At 42.8% G+C, this 17,207-nt stretch overlaps 1 long non-coding RNA gene across 1 annotated transcript; it reads left to right on the top strand.

Moving 5' to 3' along the window:
- The first annotated feature begins 1,579 nt into the window (after window positions 1-1,579).
- LOC120991331 lies at window positions 1,580-12,084 on the top strand. Its single transcript, XR_005776628.1, has 3 exons — window positions 1,580-1,590; window positions 2,592-2,606; window positions 11,974-12,084. It is a non-coding gene; the product is annotated as an uncharacterized LOC120991331 (long non-coding RNA).
- The last annotated feature ends 5,123 nt before the right edge of the window (window positions 12,085-17,207 follow it).

Here is a 17,207-nt window from a genome sequence, read left to right as displayed (position 1 = left end):
GATCAGAAGCTGCTACTGCACCACCAATGAGGAGTAGTGGAGGGGACCCTGTGGTCACTGCCACCATTGATTTTAATACTGAGGAGTGGGGGAGAGGGGGCGCACTGTGCCACCAATGATTTTAATACTGGGGGGTTGAGGGGAGGGGGTGCACTGCACCACCAATGATTTTAATACTGGGGGGTTGAGGGGAGGGGGCACACAGTGCCACCAATTATTTTATTACTGAGGAGAAGGGGGGTAGGGCGCACTGCGCCACCAATGATAATTAACATTTATTACAGGAGGCAGCACCTGAGGGGTTAAGTGCTGCTGATCGCAGCTCCCCGCCAGCGCCCGCCTCCTGGATTTGTATTAAACGTTTAATTTCATTGGTGGCGCAGTGCGCCCTCCCCTCTCCCCCCTTTGATGGCAGAGGCAGCAGCGGCACAGGGGGAGGGAGAGAGTGCTTCCTTCTCCTCAGTGCTGCTGAGGAGAACACGGGGCGCGCTGAGAGCCGCACGTTCCATGTTATCTGATACTAGACTGCGCAATAGCGAAGCCTAGTATCGAAAAAAGACAAATCCCGGTCGATACCAGACAAAAGTATCGATTAGGTATCGAAAATTCGATATCTGAAACAACCCTAATGTGAACATACCAGAAAGATATTACAAGAGGTATGTGGATTGTGGCTCACCCTTCTTGTTATCACAGACAGGTGCTCTCACTATTGTGTGGTTCACCCTAACCACAATTCAGAGATTGCTAGAGGTAAGTTATAGTGGGCACTCAATATCTGGTACTACATACTGGGTACAACATATTTATTAGTTTAAAAATCAATCAATAAAACAGCAAGTTATGTATGAGATAATCAAATCACAATATAAATATCAATCAATAAAATACCATAGTATATTATAAGACTATCCAATCACAATGTAAACAATTCCTAAAAATTCCTGAAAGTTAATAAAGGATAATATATGCAGTCCTTGAAAATTGGCAGAGGAGTTGGTTGTTAGTGAGTTAGAATATCATAAAATTATTCCCTAAAATTTCTCAGAAAATTCCACGTTGCTTTATAAGGTGCGCTTAATAAGGTGCACTTAATAATATCCTGCTGTTGTACTTCAATATAAAAAAAAAAAAAGAAAGTCACTTAAAGATCTCAGTTGTATAGCATATTGTTTGGGTCTTAATTCTTGTTAGGGGTTATTATATGCAGTTTAGTAGTCAGATACTCACTGCTTGTTGTTTAACTCTTTCTATATCTGACCGTGGTGGCGTCCCACCGCAGGTCAGTGCACTCACCCCTCTTCTTTCACCCAGTGGCGTATTTTCGCCTGCAGTATTCTTCAGAGCTGTTGCTGCAATGATCGGGGACCTCCTTCCGGTTTCAGTTCGGTGTCCCACGTGTTCTCAGCATCCCACGTGATCTGAGCGTCAGAGTGTCCCACGTGACCTGGAATTTGTTCGATTCACTTAGTTAAAGTTCATTATGTCTTCCAGAGGCGGTACCAACCTCCGTACATGCGATTTTTAGCAATGTTTATTAGTTTTTTCGCAACAGTCTGTAAAAAATAAGAAGAGTATTAGCCATAATTTGTTTAATAAATATGTTGTACCCAGTATGTAGTACTAGATATTGAGTGCCCACTATACCTTACCTCCAGAAAGATATTACAATGGCATTAAATCCAAGTGAATATTGAAATATAAAAAAAGAGGATTACGGTACAATTAGAGCTCTCTGGTCCTGAAGATGGACCAGGTGACACGAGAAAAAGTACCTGAAGCAGAGGCTAACAGAGGCGCCAAGGGGTGGAGGTGAATTTTATAGAAAAATATATGTGTATAGGAGTTATGCTCCTCCACAGCTATGGATCGGGACAGGCAGCACAAGTGTTTCGGTGGGTCAAAGAGTACCCTTGCCCACTGTGGAGAGAAAGAGGCGGTGCAGAGAGGAAGAGCAAAGAGGAGCCCTTCGCACACGTTAAAAAAAAAGAGAAAACACGTACTAGGCGCCAAATCCCTTAGTCACTGATCGTGATGAGGATTATATTTGGTTCTTTTTTGTATGTAGGAAATAAAAAGACCTTCACCTGGGTCTAGTAAAAGAGCTAAGAGTTTAGGAATAGCAACAAACCCTATAATGGTGATGCTAACAAATGAAGATTATAAAATGACGATTATAAAATCAAATGCACTCACTTCACAGGGGGGGTAGTTACCAGGATAAATTCAAGACACCTGGGACTATTTCCACCCCCCCGACCAGGATCGCATGTAGAAATATAAATAATTGAACGCCGCCTACACGAGTGGCTTCTGGTCAATCATTTTAATAATACGTGGCTCAATGCGTTTCGAAGGTCTAAAGCCCTCTTCTTCAGGAGAAATAAAGGAATTTAGTTACAACAGAGAAAAAGACACAAATGCTAAATAAATAGATAAATAAAAATGTAGCTTAAATATACAAAATTATATGTCTATATATATATATATATATATATATATATATACATATACACATAAATACACACATATCTATACGTACACACCAGTGTGAAAGAATGACTTGCCCCAAGTCCTTCATTAGGCACAAGGAATAGATAATAAAAGTATATGTATAAAATATGATATATATAGGGCTTACTAATAATACATAAGGATATAAAATCAATGAAGTAAATATAATAAAAATCCGATGGAATACTAGTGAAAGATAGATGTATATGTGTACAGAAATGTGGAGAAATCCAAGTGGAATCTGCCTAAGCATCCAGACACCTAAAGTGTATAGCGAACTCACAGTAGGCCGCGTATATAGCCCGGTATCACAAACCACAAAGTAGTGGATATTAAAAAGACATACATCAAAGACCCGATGTCTGCATGGAGGTCCTCCACTTATTCAATGCGTTTTGCCACGGCATCGTCAGGTAAAAAGTGAAATGGAAAATGAAACGCCTTGGGTAAGTGGGGAACCTTGGATTTGATGCCATTGTAATATCTTTCTCTGGTATGTTCACATATAAACTTGCCCTAGTCTTCATGTGAGTTAGTCCCCCACTAGTTTGGTTGTTTTAACCTGTTTTCTCTCTTACAATCATGTGGATTCCTCTGATTTTAATGTGATCATGTTTTAATTGAATTATAATTATTAATAATTATTAATTAAATATAATTTTATTTCTTTGATGTACTCATTCTGATATTGGCTATAACACCTTCATTGTAGGTTTAGATAATATCTCAACATGGCAAGATATCAGTGTAGTAACATGATATACTAAATAACTCATTTCAACACAGTATCCCAATCTGGTGCCTCGTTTCAAGTAACAAATGTGCTTACAATACAATTCATCAGCATACAACCTAGCAGAAACCTTTTATACTTTACATTTATATCAGGGCTCTTATACTTGACTAAATACAATCCTGATCAAAAATTTAAGACCACTTGAAAAATGGCAAAAAATCATATTTTACATTGTTGGATCTTAACAAGGTTCCAAGTAGAGCTTCAACATGCAACAAGAAGAAATGAGAGTGAGACAAAACATTTTTTGAGCATTCAATTATTTGAAAATAACGTGAAAACTGAAACAGGCTGTTTTTCAGCTGATCCAAATTTTAGGACCACATGCCTTTAAAAGGCCAAATCTGTGCAAAGATGTGGATTCATTGTCATTTTATGTCAGGTAGTCACACGTTGTGATGGCAAAGGCAAAAAAACTCTCCCTTTTTAAACGTGGTCGGGTTGTTGAACTGCATAAGCAGGGTCTCTCACAGCACGCCATCGCTGCTGAGGTGGGACGCAGTAAGACAGTCATTTGGAATTTCTTAGATGATCCTGAGGGTTATGGAACAAAAAAGTCAAGTAAAAAACCCAAAAAAATTTCATCAGCACTGAGCCGGAGGATCCAATTGGCTGTCCGTCAAGACACTGGACGATCCTCGACCCAAATTAAGGCCCCTACTGGTGCTGACTGCAGCCCCATAACCATCAGACGGCATCTGAGACTGAAGGGCTTCAAAAACCAAAAACGTCTTCAAAGACCTCGTCTCCTTGAACGCCACAGAACTGCTCGTTTAGACTTTGCAAGAGAGCACAAAATATGGGACATTCAAAAGTGGAAGAAAGTTTTATTCTCTGATGAGAATTTTTTTTACCTTGATGGTCCTGATGGTTTTCAACGTTACTGGCATGATCCCACCTGAGATGTTTTCTACGCGCCACAGTGGAGGGGGCGCCATAATGGTCTGGGGTGCTTTTTCCTTCAGTGGAACAATGGAGCTTCAGGAAGTGCAGGGGCGTCAAGCCGCCAATGGTTATTTCCAAATGTTGCAGAGAGCATTCCTCATGACTGAGGGCCCTCGTCTGTGTGGTAACGACTGGGTTTTTCAACAGGACAACGCTACGCTACAGTACACAATGCCCGCAGGACAAGGGACTTCTTCCAGAAGAATGACATCACTCTTTTGGCCCATCCTGCGAGTTCCCCTGATCTAAATCCAATTGAGAACCTTTGGGGATGGATGGCAAGGGAAGTTTACAAAAATGGACAACAGTTCCAGACAGTAGATGGCCTTCGTCCAGCCGTCTTCACCACTTGGAGAAATGTTCCCACTCACCTCATGGAAACGCTTGCAGCAAGCATGCCGAAACAAATTTTTTAAGTGATAAACAATAACGACGGAGCTACTCATTACTGAGTTCATGTTTGGAAGTTGGATTTCTGTTTTGTGGGGGTTTAGTTTTTTTTTTTGGAGGTGTGGTCCTAAACTTTTGATCAGCTGAAAAACAGCCTGTTTCAGTTTATTCGTTGTTTTCATTAAATTGAAACACCCAGCATTATTACCCCCTGATTAAGTTTTGGAGCGAAACCCGGGTCGGGCAGGAGCAATAGGCTGCTATTTGTTTTATTTGCTTGTGTGTCCACCTCCATTTGAGTATTATTAACAAAGGTTTTATCTACTGAACTGAGGTTTTATCTACTGAGCTTTTATGTTATATAGAACCATTAAGGAAAAAGAACATCGGAGGAATTGTGGTGTCTACTGTGTCTGAGGTGCCTGATTTCCACCTGCCCCTGTGAGTATAATAGGGAAAGGTGCAGGTGAGAAGCATTCACTGTGCTACACTATTGGTGCGCTTTTCCTACAGGAGCTGTAGTGGAAAGAGGAATATTTGAAGTATACGGCATCCCACTAGTGCTTGCATAATTGGAAGATCTTTTTGAGAGAGGAGGAATTATTGAAAAATCGCGCGGACCCGAAAAAATGCATAACATCTAAGTCTGATGTTTTTACCTAAAAAAAACACACAAAAAATCACAGGTCCGGAAACATGCCACTAAAAAGTATACAAAATTGGCATTAAAATCTATGTGTGAATACACCCTTAGGGTGCTTCAATATTTTATTTTTTGAGGCCTTTTTTGGCTTGTAGAATATACAATGAAATTCAGGCATTTTTATTTTTAGTGAGTGACACAAGGTTTTACTTACTTTTTCAGATTTTTTTTTTTCCCCAATAGAGAAGTCTGTGGCAAAGCAGCAAAAAAAATCATCTGGAGTAAACTACCAAAGGCCAATACAAAAAATGCAGTGATTGTAGGGTATTTTGTATTTCCTATAGGCCAAAAAATTTTTGAAAAATTTCTTGAAAAATAAACTATGTGAGAATGGATTCACACATACAATGGTGCTTAAAAGTTTGTAAACCCTTCTGAAATTTCTATATTTCAGCATAAAGTTGACGTAACACTACTTAAGATGTTCACCTAGACAAGCAAGAAGGTATTTGGAACAATATTTTGTGGACTGATGAGACCAAAATAGAACTTTTTGGTGTTGGTAGAATAATTATTTGGGACTGTTTTGCTGCACCTGGGCCAGAAACGCTTGTCATCATTGATGGAACAATGAATTCTGAACTATACCAGTAAATGTTCATGAGCTTATTCTTAGGAGAAAGTGGGTCATGAAACAAGACAATGACCCTAAGCACACAAGTAGTTCTATCCAAGAATGGCTAAAGGAGTTGTGCAAGAATGGTGAGGTAGGAGGTTGGCAAACTTCTCCATTCTGCGGGACCTGCAAAGGGAAGATGACTTACCTGCTTCCTGGCGCTGGCTCCCCACTCATTCTTCTCCCGGCCTGCGATGATCCTCTGAGCTCCAATGATGTCAACATCTGGTTTGACATCTCTGCAGCCAATCACATGCCATGGTGGTCTCTGGCTTGCTGCCAGGGCCTGTGATTGGCTGTGTTGATGTCAAGACTTACAGCTGTAATTGCAGCAAAAGAAGGTCCTACAAAGTATTTAGATCAGGGGTTATTTACCAAAAATGTTGAAAACCGTGTATCATGTTCTTTCCCTTCACACATACTTGATACTTTGTGTTAGTCTATCAAATAAAATCTCAATAAAATACATTTAAATTTGTGGGTGTACGTTTTTGCAAAACTGACCAGTGTCACTTTATGTGTGAATAACTTTAAAACGCTTTTACTTATCCAGGCCATTCTGAGATTGATTTTTCATCACATATTGTACTTCATGACACTGGTAAAATGGAGTCAAAAAAATTAATTTTTATTTATAAAAAAAATACCAAATTTATAAAAAATTTGGAAAAATTTGCAGATTTCCAAGTTTCAATTTCTCTACTTCTATAATACATAGTAATACTGTACCTCCAAAAATATTTATTAATTTACATTCCCCATATGTCTACTTCCTGTTTGGATCATTTTGGGAATGCCATTTTATTTTTTGGGGACGGTACAATGTTTAGAAGTTTAGAAGCAAATCTTGAAATTTTTAAGAAATTTTCAAAAACCCACTTTGTAAGGACCAGTTCAGGTCTGAAGTCACTTTGTGAGGCTTACATAATAGAAACCACCCAAAAGTGAACCCATTTTAGAAACTACACCCCTCAAGGTATTGAAAACTGATTGTACAAACTTTGTTAACCCTTTAGGTGTTCCACAAGAGTTACGGGCAAATGGAGATAAAATTTCAGAATTTCAATTTATTGCCAAATTTTTCCATTTTAATAATTTTTTCTAGTAACAAAGCAAGGGTTAACAGCCAAACAAAATTCTATATTTTTTGCCCTTATTCTGTAGTTTATAGAAACACCCCATATTTTGTCGTAAACTACTGTACGGGCACACGGCAGGGCGCAGAAGGAAAGGAACATCATATGGTTTCTGGAATGCAGATTTTGTTGGACTGGTTTATTTACACCATGTCCCATTTGAAGCACCCCTAGAGTAGAAACTCCAAAAAAGTGACCCCATTTTGGATACTAAAACCGTCAAGGTATTCAAAACTGATTTTACAAACTTTGTTAACCCTTTAGGTGTTGCACAAGAATTATTGGCAAATGGAGATGAAATTTCAGAATTTCACTTTTTTGGCAGATTTTCCATTTTAATCTTTTTTTTCCCCTAACAAAGCAAGGATTACCAGCCAAACTAAACTCAATATTTATTGCCCTGATTCTGTAGTTTACAGAAACATCCCATATGTGGTCGTAAACTGCTGTACGGGCACACAGTAGGGTGCAGAAGGAAAGAAACACCACATGGTTTTTGGAAGGCAGATTTTGATGGACTGGTTTATTTACACCATGTCCCATTTGAAGCCCCTCTGATGCACCCCTAATTTGGGGTGCATATGACTTTTTGAACGCTTGCTATTTCGCTTTTTGTGATGTAAGGTGACAAAAAAAATATTTTTTTACATCTGAGGGGTTAGGTCATGTGGTATTTTTATAGTTCAGGTTCTTACGGATGCGGAGATACTTAATATGTATACTTTTTGTATTTATTTTAGTTTTACAAAATAATATCATTTTTGAAAAAATACAATTTTGGTTTTGGTCTGTGAGCCATATTTTTTTTTGGTTTTTTTCTGGGCGTTTGTCTGTGGCCAAATAGAATTAAAATTGGGGAAGGGAATTATAAATTTAGAACTCCATCGAAGTGTGGTACTCCTTAAAGCAACCGTCAATGCAGGGCACGTGTCACACTGAGTGGTGGTGTCCTTCCGTATCCCCCTCCTGTGACACACTCTGCACTTTTTTTGGGACCGTCCCTTCTTTCCAGTATGTGGGACCACACCTGGAAAGTGTTTGCCAGAGACGATCCGGGTGCCTCCAGTTCCCGAGGTACTCCGGCCTGCTCTTTCCCGCTCAGAAAAGATCAGAGCCTTGAGGACTGCCTCATAGAACTGCAGGAATTTCCCTGTGTTGCCAGTGCTCCAGGACAGCACAAAAGAGTTGCACAAGGCAACCTGTACCAAGTAGACTGCAACTTTATTGTACCATGCCCGGGTTTTGCGCATGGCGTTATATGGCTTGAGGACTTGATCAGAGAGATCAACTCCTCCCATATACCGATTGTAGTCCACGATACAATCGGGCTTGAGGACCGTTGCCGCGGTACCTCGCACAGGGGCAGGGTTGATGCCGTTACCGTGAATTGTAGATAGTACAAGGACATCCCTCTTGTCCTTATATCTGACCAGCAACAGGTTTCCACTGGTAAGGGCACGGGTCTCACCCCTGGGGATAGGTACCTGGAGGGGGTGGGTAGGGAGGCCGCGTTGATTTTTCCGCACTGTCCCACAAGCAGACGTTGATCTGGCGGCGAGGGACTGGAACAAGGGGACACTAGTATAAAAGTTATCTACGTACAGGTGGTAACCCTTATCTAGCAGTGGGTGCATAATGTCCCACACAAGTTTCCCGCTAACACCCAGAGTGGGGCGACATTCTGGGGGTTCAATACGGGAATATCGCCCCTCATACACACAAAACTTGTAAGTGTACCCTGAGGTACTCTCACAAAGTTTGTACAGCTTCACGCCATACCTCGCCTGCTTAGAAGGAACATACTGGCGGAAAAAGAGTCTCCCCTTGAAAGCAATGAGAGTCTCATCAACAGCGACCTCCCTTTCAGATACATAGGCCTCCAGAAATTTGGCCCTGAAGTGATCGATGACCGGCCTGATTTTGTACAGGCGGTCATAGGCAGGATCACCTCGGGGGGGACATGCTGCATTATCTGCATAATGCAGGCATTTCCAAATGGCTTCAAAACAGGAACGTGTCATGGCCATACAGTAGAGTGGGGTCTGGTAGAGGACGTCCCCACTCTAGGACTGCCTGACACTGGGTTTTTTGACTAGGCCCATGTGTAGCACGAGGCTCCAAAATGTCCTCATCTCGGCTGCACTGACCGGAGTCCAGCCACCGGACCTAGCCAAAAAGGAGCCCGGGTGTTTAGCAATGAAATGTTGGACGAACAAGTTAGTTTGCTCCACCATCAGATTCACAAAGTGGTCACTGAAAAAAATAAATCATATTTAGTGAAGCCCACTGTGCGAATCTGGATTCCTGGTTGGCCAACAAATTCAGGAATCACGGGCTCAAAATCCTCTGGTGTACACCAGACAAGTTCACCGGTAGCTGGCTCAGGTGGACTTATCTGGTGGGCCGGAAAACTAGTATGATCCCCAGGGCTGCTCATACTAGTGTGGGCCACAGGGTCTTTGGCATGGGGGTCCCCTGGCTCTGCCTGGCGGCGGCTCCGCCGCCTTGTGGGCTTATCATCACTAGATGATGAGGAGGACACGGACGACAAGAGGAAAGTGGGGTCATCCTCGTCCCCACTGGGGCTTTCGGAGACAAGCCAGTCGTATGCCTCCTCGGCCGAGAACGTCTGGCGGGCCATAGGGGAGTGTGTTTGTGCGTGTGTCTAAGACTTTATTTAGTGTGCGTGTGGGGGGACGGGTGTTCACGTTCACTTCTAAACCTAACAGAAAAAGAACTCAAACTAAATTTAAAAAAATGAAAGCCACAAAAAAAAAAAATAAATAAATTCGCTGATCAGCAGTCCGAAGCTGATCAGCGGTGGGGTGGGCGATGCGCTAACAGTGGCCGGACGCTAAGAGTGCTGGCCACAGTCAGCACATGCCCAAAAAAATAAATAAATAAAGCGCTTGCGCCACAAAAAATGTTTGTGGGGGGCAAGTTGCAGCACCCCTGGGGGTCTAGGGTCGCACAGCTGAGTGTGCTGTGGACCCCAGACACCCGAGTAGGGTAAAGCCCAAAAAAAACTATCCCTCAGTCTCCCTGCCTAATCTAACCTTTCCCTAAACCTGTCCCTGCAAACTTTTGAGTGCCGGATGGCACTATGGCGGCTCATGTGGGGGTGCTGGGGGTGCTGGGCTAAGAGGTGGATGGACGGAATACTCTCTCCTGGCTCCACAGAAGCAGTGTGGAGGAGGAGAGCAGAGCTGGGGGAAGTTAACCCCCGCCCTCCCGTCCAGCCAATAGGATGCGATCCTGAGAGGTGATGTCACCGCCACCTCTCAGGATCTAAGGATGGTGATTGGTGGTATATTATCACACCACCGATCACCATCCTATTCCGGGTTATCAGGTCACCGGAGACCCGAATGACCTGGAAACGCAGCAAACCGCAGGTCTGAGATGACCTGCGGTTTTCTGTGATCGCCGATACGGGGGGGGGGGGTCACAGGACACCCCCTCGGCATGGTCACAGAGTGCCTGCTGAATGATTTCAGCAGGCACTCTGTTCTGATCACCGCCCGCTGCGCGGCGGTGATCAGAAATACACAGGGAGTACCTGTACACCCTGTGTCCTTAAGGACTCGGACATCAGGGGGTACCTGTACGCCCTGTGTCCTTAAGAGGTTAATATATTATTCTTATAGTCATTTAACTTAACTTAATTAAGGCCAAAAATAAATCACATTATTCATTTTTATATAAATACTGGTGTCGAGTCCTCCTGGTTTAGTTTTAGCTCTAAAATCACATACAATATTTTGACAGGATATCCGATTTTATATTTTTTCTAGTATTTTACAGCTTTGTAAAAGATTATTGAGTGCCTGTGGAACTTTTTATCCATTCCTTAAGAACAGCATTTGTGAGATCAGACACTGATGTTTGCAGGTGAGGGCCTGGCTCTACAATTTTTATTCCAGTTTATTCAATAAGGTGTTGGATGGGATTGAGGTCCAGGCACTGTGCAGTGCAGTCAAGTCCTTCTACACCAAACTCCCCCAAACCATGGCTTTATGGACCTTTCATAGTGCGTTCTGTAAATTTATGTGGTCACCACTTAATGGCTGACTTGCTCTGGTTCCTAAACACTTCCAGTTTACAATAATTCCACTCAGAGTTCATCGTGCAATATCTAGGAGGGATGAAATTTCACAAACTGACTTGTTGCAACAGTGGCTTCCTATTACAGTCCCACACTTGAATTCAGTGAGCTTTTTAGAAGAAGCTACTATTTTACAAATGTTTTATAAACAGACTACATGGCAAGGGGCTTGATTTTGATATACCTATGACAATGGGGCTGAATGAAATGCAAAATTTAAAGGGTTTGTCCGAGTTTAGAGCTGAACTCAGATATAAGCTCCCCTTCACAAATTTAGCTTGTATCAGTGGAGCATCAGAGCATTTTGTAGCTCCAATGCTCCCCTTGCCCTGCGCTGTATACCGCAGAACCAGGGCTTTTTCTTAACTACGGGTGACATAGCGGGCTTCTCATAGGTACGTATGCTGGGCGGAGGCTGTTTTACAGGCTAACGCAGCATTAAAAACCTCCCATTAGTACTGGTAATGTCACCAAGATCACTGTTATGCAGAAGCATCCGCCTAGCATACTGAAAAAACGCTGTGTATGTCACCAGCAGTAAACAAACAGCCCTTCCACTGCGCTATGCAGTGTAGGGCAAGGGGGAGTATCAGAACAAGAAATGCTCTGATGCTCCACTGCTACATCTCTGAACCCGGACAACCCCTTTAATGAGGAAGAAGTGTATCATACAACTTTTGTCTATATAGTGTAATTCCAGTTCAGGCAGTCCGCTAGGAACTTATTTAACTATGCTACATTTCAAGAAAATGTAACATATACATATAGGGGGTCATTTACTAAGCTGAAATATGCCTATATTAGGCGCATTTCAGGTGAAGATTGTGGTGCAACAGCTAGTTGAGCCTCAGTCTGCAACTTCTCCCCGCTCATGCCAGGTCTAAAAAAGTGAGCGTGGCGTGGTGCAGTCGGGGAAGGGGAAGGACCGGCAGACTGTCTCATTTACCATTTTCTACGCTTGTTTTAGGAAACTGTCTTATATTTAGAACTGGCAGAGAATCCGCCGAAGTTATGAAGAGGCCACCACCAGCTTAGGGCTGTATTAAGACCAGTGTTTTAAAAATGTGCCCCATAAAGAGTAAATTGAGTTTTATATGACAACAATATTGCTGCCTTTTGTTACAGAGACAAGGCCTGGACCTACTGTGATTCTACTGCACCAAGTTGCCAATTTAGTGAAAATAAAAAAAGTCTAAATAGTGAATTTAGAAAGTGGAAAATGTCTTAAATTCTTATACTGTATTCTTACATAAACATTTCCCAAAAGATTTGATCTTGACTTTGTACATTTTTTTTTTTATAGAGAACACTATGATAACATTTTCTGGCGACTAAATTCCTGTTGAGACATCTAAGGTCCCTCACTTCTGCAGTCTACTCTCAGCCTCTATATCAACTCAAATAAATTCAGATCCCAAACCAGATCTGTAAATAAATTCGGACCCAACACCAGACTCTATTTCAATCCAGAATGCAGATAAGACTCCTAAATTATCCAGATTCCAGAACAGATCTCTAAGCGAATCCATACTCCAAACAAGACCTCCTAATCTTACGCAAACCCCTTTCATTACACCTCGGCTTATGCTCTCCACCTCCATGAAGGCCTTTCTGTTTTTATCCATTGGCTTCAGGGTTGCCAACAGTCCATACATTTCTGGACAGTCCGTAAAAATAGATAACTTTTTTCCTGTGTCCGTGAAAAAAAATAGAAGTGTCCGTGAATGGTGGTACTGGTGGTACTGGTGGTACTTGACTAGATTATTTTGGTGATAAATATCATCATTTTACAGCTCAGTTTTTATCAGTATATTGAGCTATAGACATGTATTACTTATAATCATTATCATTCACAATGGTTTTCCTATTTGTCTATAAAAAATGTTGACTGTGATTTTGGGATAAATTGTCCAGGAAAAAGAAAAAGTCTGGTTGGCAACCTGATTGGGTTCAGGACCTACAGAGATATAAGATCATATCACCTTATCTGTGAACGTCCAACACACACTTTTGCCATATATCTTTGCTCAAAGCAATATTGTAACTACAGTATTTCAGCAGTGAATTATGGCAAAAAAAAAACATGACAAAACGACAATGTGAATTAAATTGTTGGTACTTTGGGTTACCATGGGGTTCTTCAAGCCTGAACATTGTATATATTAATCTACCACTAGCTCTCTTTTGTGCTTCAGCTATATCTTTTTGGTGGCAAATGCCTTCTTCTCCGTATTCTGAACTGTAATATGATGGTCACTGTTTTGAGCAACTTATGCATGACTAATTTCAAAAATTTCAGATTCAGTGAGATTCACAGTTTGGGAATCTCGAAACAACTTTTTTCTTGTCAAAATGATTCACTCATCTCTAGTCAACAGACATCCTATGAACATAGAACACAAAACAGAAATCTGCCAAAAGACAAACTCAACTCTTCTACTTCTGTACACTTGAAAAAAAAGACGTGATTACAATATTGACAACTTGATAGTATCCAGTGCAGAGGTATCTGCTCAGCTCTCGTCCTCCTTCTTTATACTGTCAGGATATTAGCAACTTTATTTCAGCAGATTAAATTGCAGGTGTCTGAATAATATATACATATGGATCTGGTTGCGTAAGATTCACATGCACTTAAATCTATTTCAGTTTTCCTATTACAGAAAAAAAAGCTAATCTTCTTTTTAAAGGTGTTAGTTCTTTAATATATTTAGATTGTAAGTATTGGTAGGCATGCTTCCCTGCAGGAAATAAATATAGATTAAGCCGTGCTCTAATTTATCGAAGAACATCTGGTGTTTAGAAGGAAGAAATCTTTCTGTTCCCATTCCAAGTTTATGTGCTCACAAGACAGGGCAGTATGATGAAATGTGAAGCTGGTAATCGCTCTTCAACTTTCAATGCCTTTAAAATTAGATTAGCGGAAGGAATTGACAATTTTGCTGCTTGGAGTTCTCCAATGGAAAATCACAGGGCTCACACACCCTGAGAGAAACCCTGATCGGCTTGGTCAGATTTGGCTGATTTTAGTTTATATCTTCACGGTTAAAAGAAGGCCTGATTACTAGAGATGAGCGAATCGAATCCCACAAAGTGGAATTCAATCCGAATGTCAGGATAAATTCGAATCGCCTCAAAGCTGAATTTCCTTGTGCTTCGTGTAAGAGAAAGGATTTAACCGGAAATAGTATAAAAAACCCCAAAATTTATTCTTACCTCCTCCATTTGCTCGCGATGGGCCGCCAGCCGCCATCTTGATTGAAGATCTCGACCGAAATCCCGTGTGTGGTGAGGTATGACGTCACCACGTCGGCCGGCGTGATGATGTAATCTTGAGCCAGATCTTCAATCAAGATGGCGGTAGCCGGCCCATCGTGAGCAAATGGACGATGAAAGTTTGCTGTAATTTTTTTTAATGTTCATTTTACAATGTTTTTACACTCAGATGCCGCAATCATGTATGAACGCAGCATCTGAGGAGTACAATGATGGGGGGCGGCGCTATCACAGCTCCCTGTCATTGCACCCACTACTTACAAAAAAATGCGCTTCGTGACAAAGTAATTTGTCACGAAGCAATTTTTTTTGTCAAATTCGGCGAATCAGCTGAATCAAGCTTTTGAAAAATTCTCTCATCTCTACTGATGACATGAGTCACATTATCTTGAACCGAGAGTGAGGATAGTGAGGACTGAGATTGGGGATTAGGTTAGGCAGTCATGCCAAATAAATGGCACATTATTACTGCATTTGCCCACTTTCATCTCACTTGGACCAGTTTTTGTTGTTATTAGTGCCCACTATTCACTGATTAACACTCTCCAACATTTTTTTAGTTTTACCTAAACAGCATTTTGCCAAAGGCTCCATTTCCTTTTATCTAGCTACATTTTTAATAGAAAAGACAATGGAGCCTTAAATGCTGGTATAAACTTTTTTTTATCACATTTCTATTTTAAATGGTGGTCTATCAATAATTTTTATGTCACAGCCTCTGGTCTATAATGTAAGAAGCAAATGGTGAAACTGTCTGTTGAGAGTCCATTGGCCAGCAAATAATTTCAGTCTCAAAGATGTTGAGAATTGTCTGGCAATTTCTTTGTTTGACTTAGGCCTCATGCACATGACCGTTGTGTGCACCCGTGGCCGTTGTTCCGTTTTCCGTGATTTTCTGCAGACCCATTGACTTTCAATGGGTCCGTTGAAAACTCGGAAAATGCACCGTTTGTCATCCGCCTCCGTGATCCGTGTATCCTGTCCGTCAAAAAAATATGACCTGTCCTATTTTTTTGACGGACAACGGTTCACGGTCCCATTCAAGTCAATGGGTCCGTGAAAAAACACGAATGCACACAAGATTGGCATCCGTGTCCGTAGGCTACTTTCATACAGACGGATCCGAAGATCCGTCTGCATAAAAGCTTTTTCAGAGCTGAGTTTTCACTTTGTAAAAACTCAAATCCGACAGTATATTCTAACACAGAGGCGTTCCCATAGTGATGGGGACGCTTCTAGTTAGAATATACTACGAACTGTGTACATGACTGCCCCCTGCTGCCTGGCAGCAGCCGATCTCTTACAGGGGGCTGTGATCAGCACAATTAACCCCTCAGGTGCCGCACCTGAAGGGGTTAATTGTGCGTATCATAGCCCCCTGTAAGAGATCAGGGGCTGCCAGGCAGCAGGGGGCAGACCCCCCTCCCTCCCCAGTTTGAATATCATTGGTCGCCAGTGCGGCCCCCCCGACCCCCCTCCCTCTATTGTATTAATATCATTGGTGTCCAGTGCGCCCCCCCGGCCCCCCTCCCTCCCTTTATTATATTATCATTGGTAGCCATGTGCGGCCCCCCATCCCCCCCTCCCTCTATTGTATTATCATTGGTGGCCAGTGTGCGCCCCCCCACGGCCCCCACTCCCTCTCTCTATTGTATTATCATTGGTGGCCAGTGTGCGCCCCCCCCGGCCCCCACTCCCTCCCTCTATTGTATTATCATTAGTGGCCAGTGTGCGCCCCCCCGGCCCCCCCTCCCTCCCTCTATTGTATTAATATCATTGGTGGCCAGTGTGCGGCCTCCCCTCTCCCCCCCGATCATTGGTGGCAGCGGAGAGTTCCGATCGGAGTCCCAGTTTAATCGCTGGGGCTCCGATCGATAACCATAGCAACCAGGACGCTACTGCAGTCCTGGTAGCCATGGTTACTTAGCAATATTAGAAGCATCATACTTACCTGCTGCGCTGTCTGTGACTGGCCGGGAGCTCCTCCTACTGGTAAGTTATAGATCATTAAGCAATGCGCCGCACAGACCTCTCACTCACCAGTAGGAGGAGCTCCTGGCCGGTCACAGACAGCGCAGCAGGTAAGTATGATGCTTCTAATATTGCTAAGTAACCATGGCAACCAGGACTGCAGTAGCGTCCTGGTTGCCATGGTTACCGATCGGAGCCCCAGCGATTAAACTGGGACTCCGATCGGAACTCTCCGCTGCCACCAATGATCGGGGGGGAGAGGGGAGGCCGCACACTGGCCACCAATGATATTAATACAATAGAGGGAGGGAGGGGGGGCCGGGGGGGCTCACACTGGCCACTAATGATAATACAATAGAGGGAGGGAGTGGGGGCCGGGGGGGGCGCACACTGGCCACCAATGATAATACAATAGAGGGAGGGAGTGGGGGCGGGGGGGGTGCACACTGGCCACCAATGATAATACAATAGAGGGAGGAGGGCCGGGGGGGCCGCACACTGGCCACCAATAATAATACAATAGAGGGAGGGAGGGGGGCTGGGGGGGGCGCACACTGGCCACCAATGATATTCAAACTGGGGAGGGAGGGTGGTCTGCTGCCTGGCAGCCCCTGATCTCTTACAGGGGGCTATGATATGCACAATTAACCCCTTCAGGTGCGGCACCTGAGGGGTTAATTGTGCTGATCACAGCCCCCTGTAAGAGATCGGGTGCTGCCAGGCAGCAGGGGGCAGTCATGTACACAGTTCGTAGT

The sequence above is a fragment of the Bufo bufo genome, chromosome 2 (assembly GCF_905171765.1).
Source record: "Bufo bufo chromosome 2, aBufBuf1.1, whole genome shotgun sequence".
NCBI lineage: Eukaryota > Metazoa > Chordata > Amphibia > Anura > Bufonidae > Bufo > Bufo bufo.
This window is presented reverse-complemented; position numbering and strand designations above follow the sequence as displayed.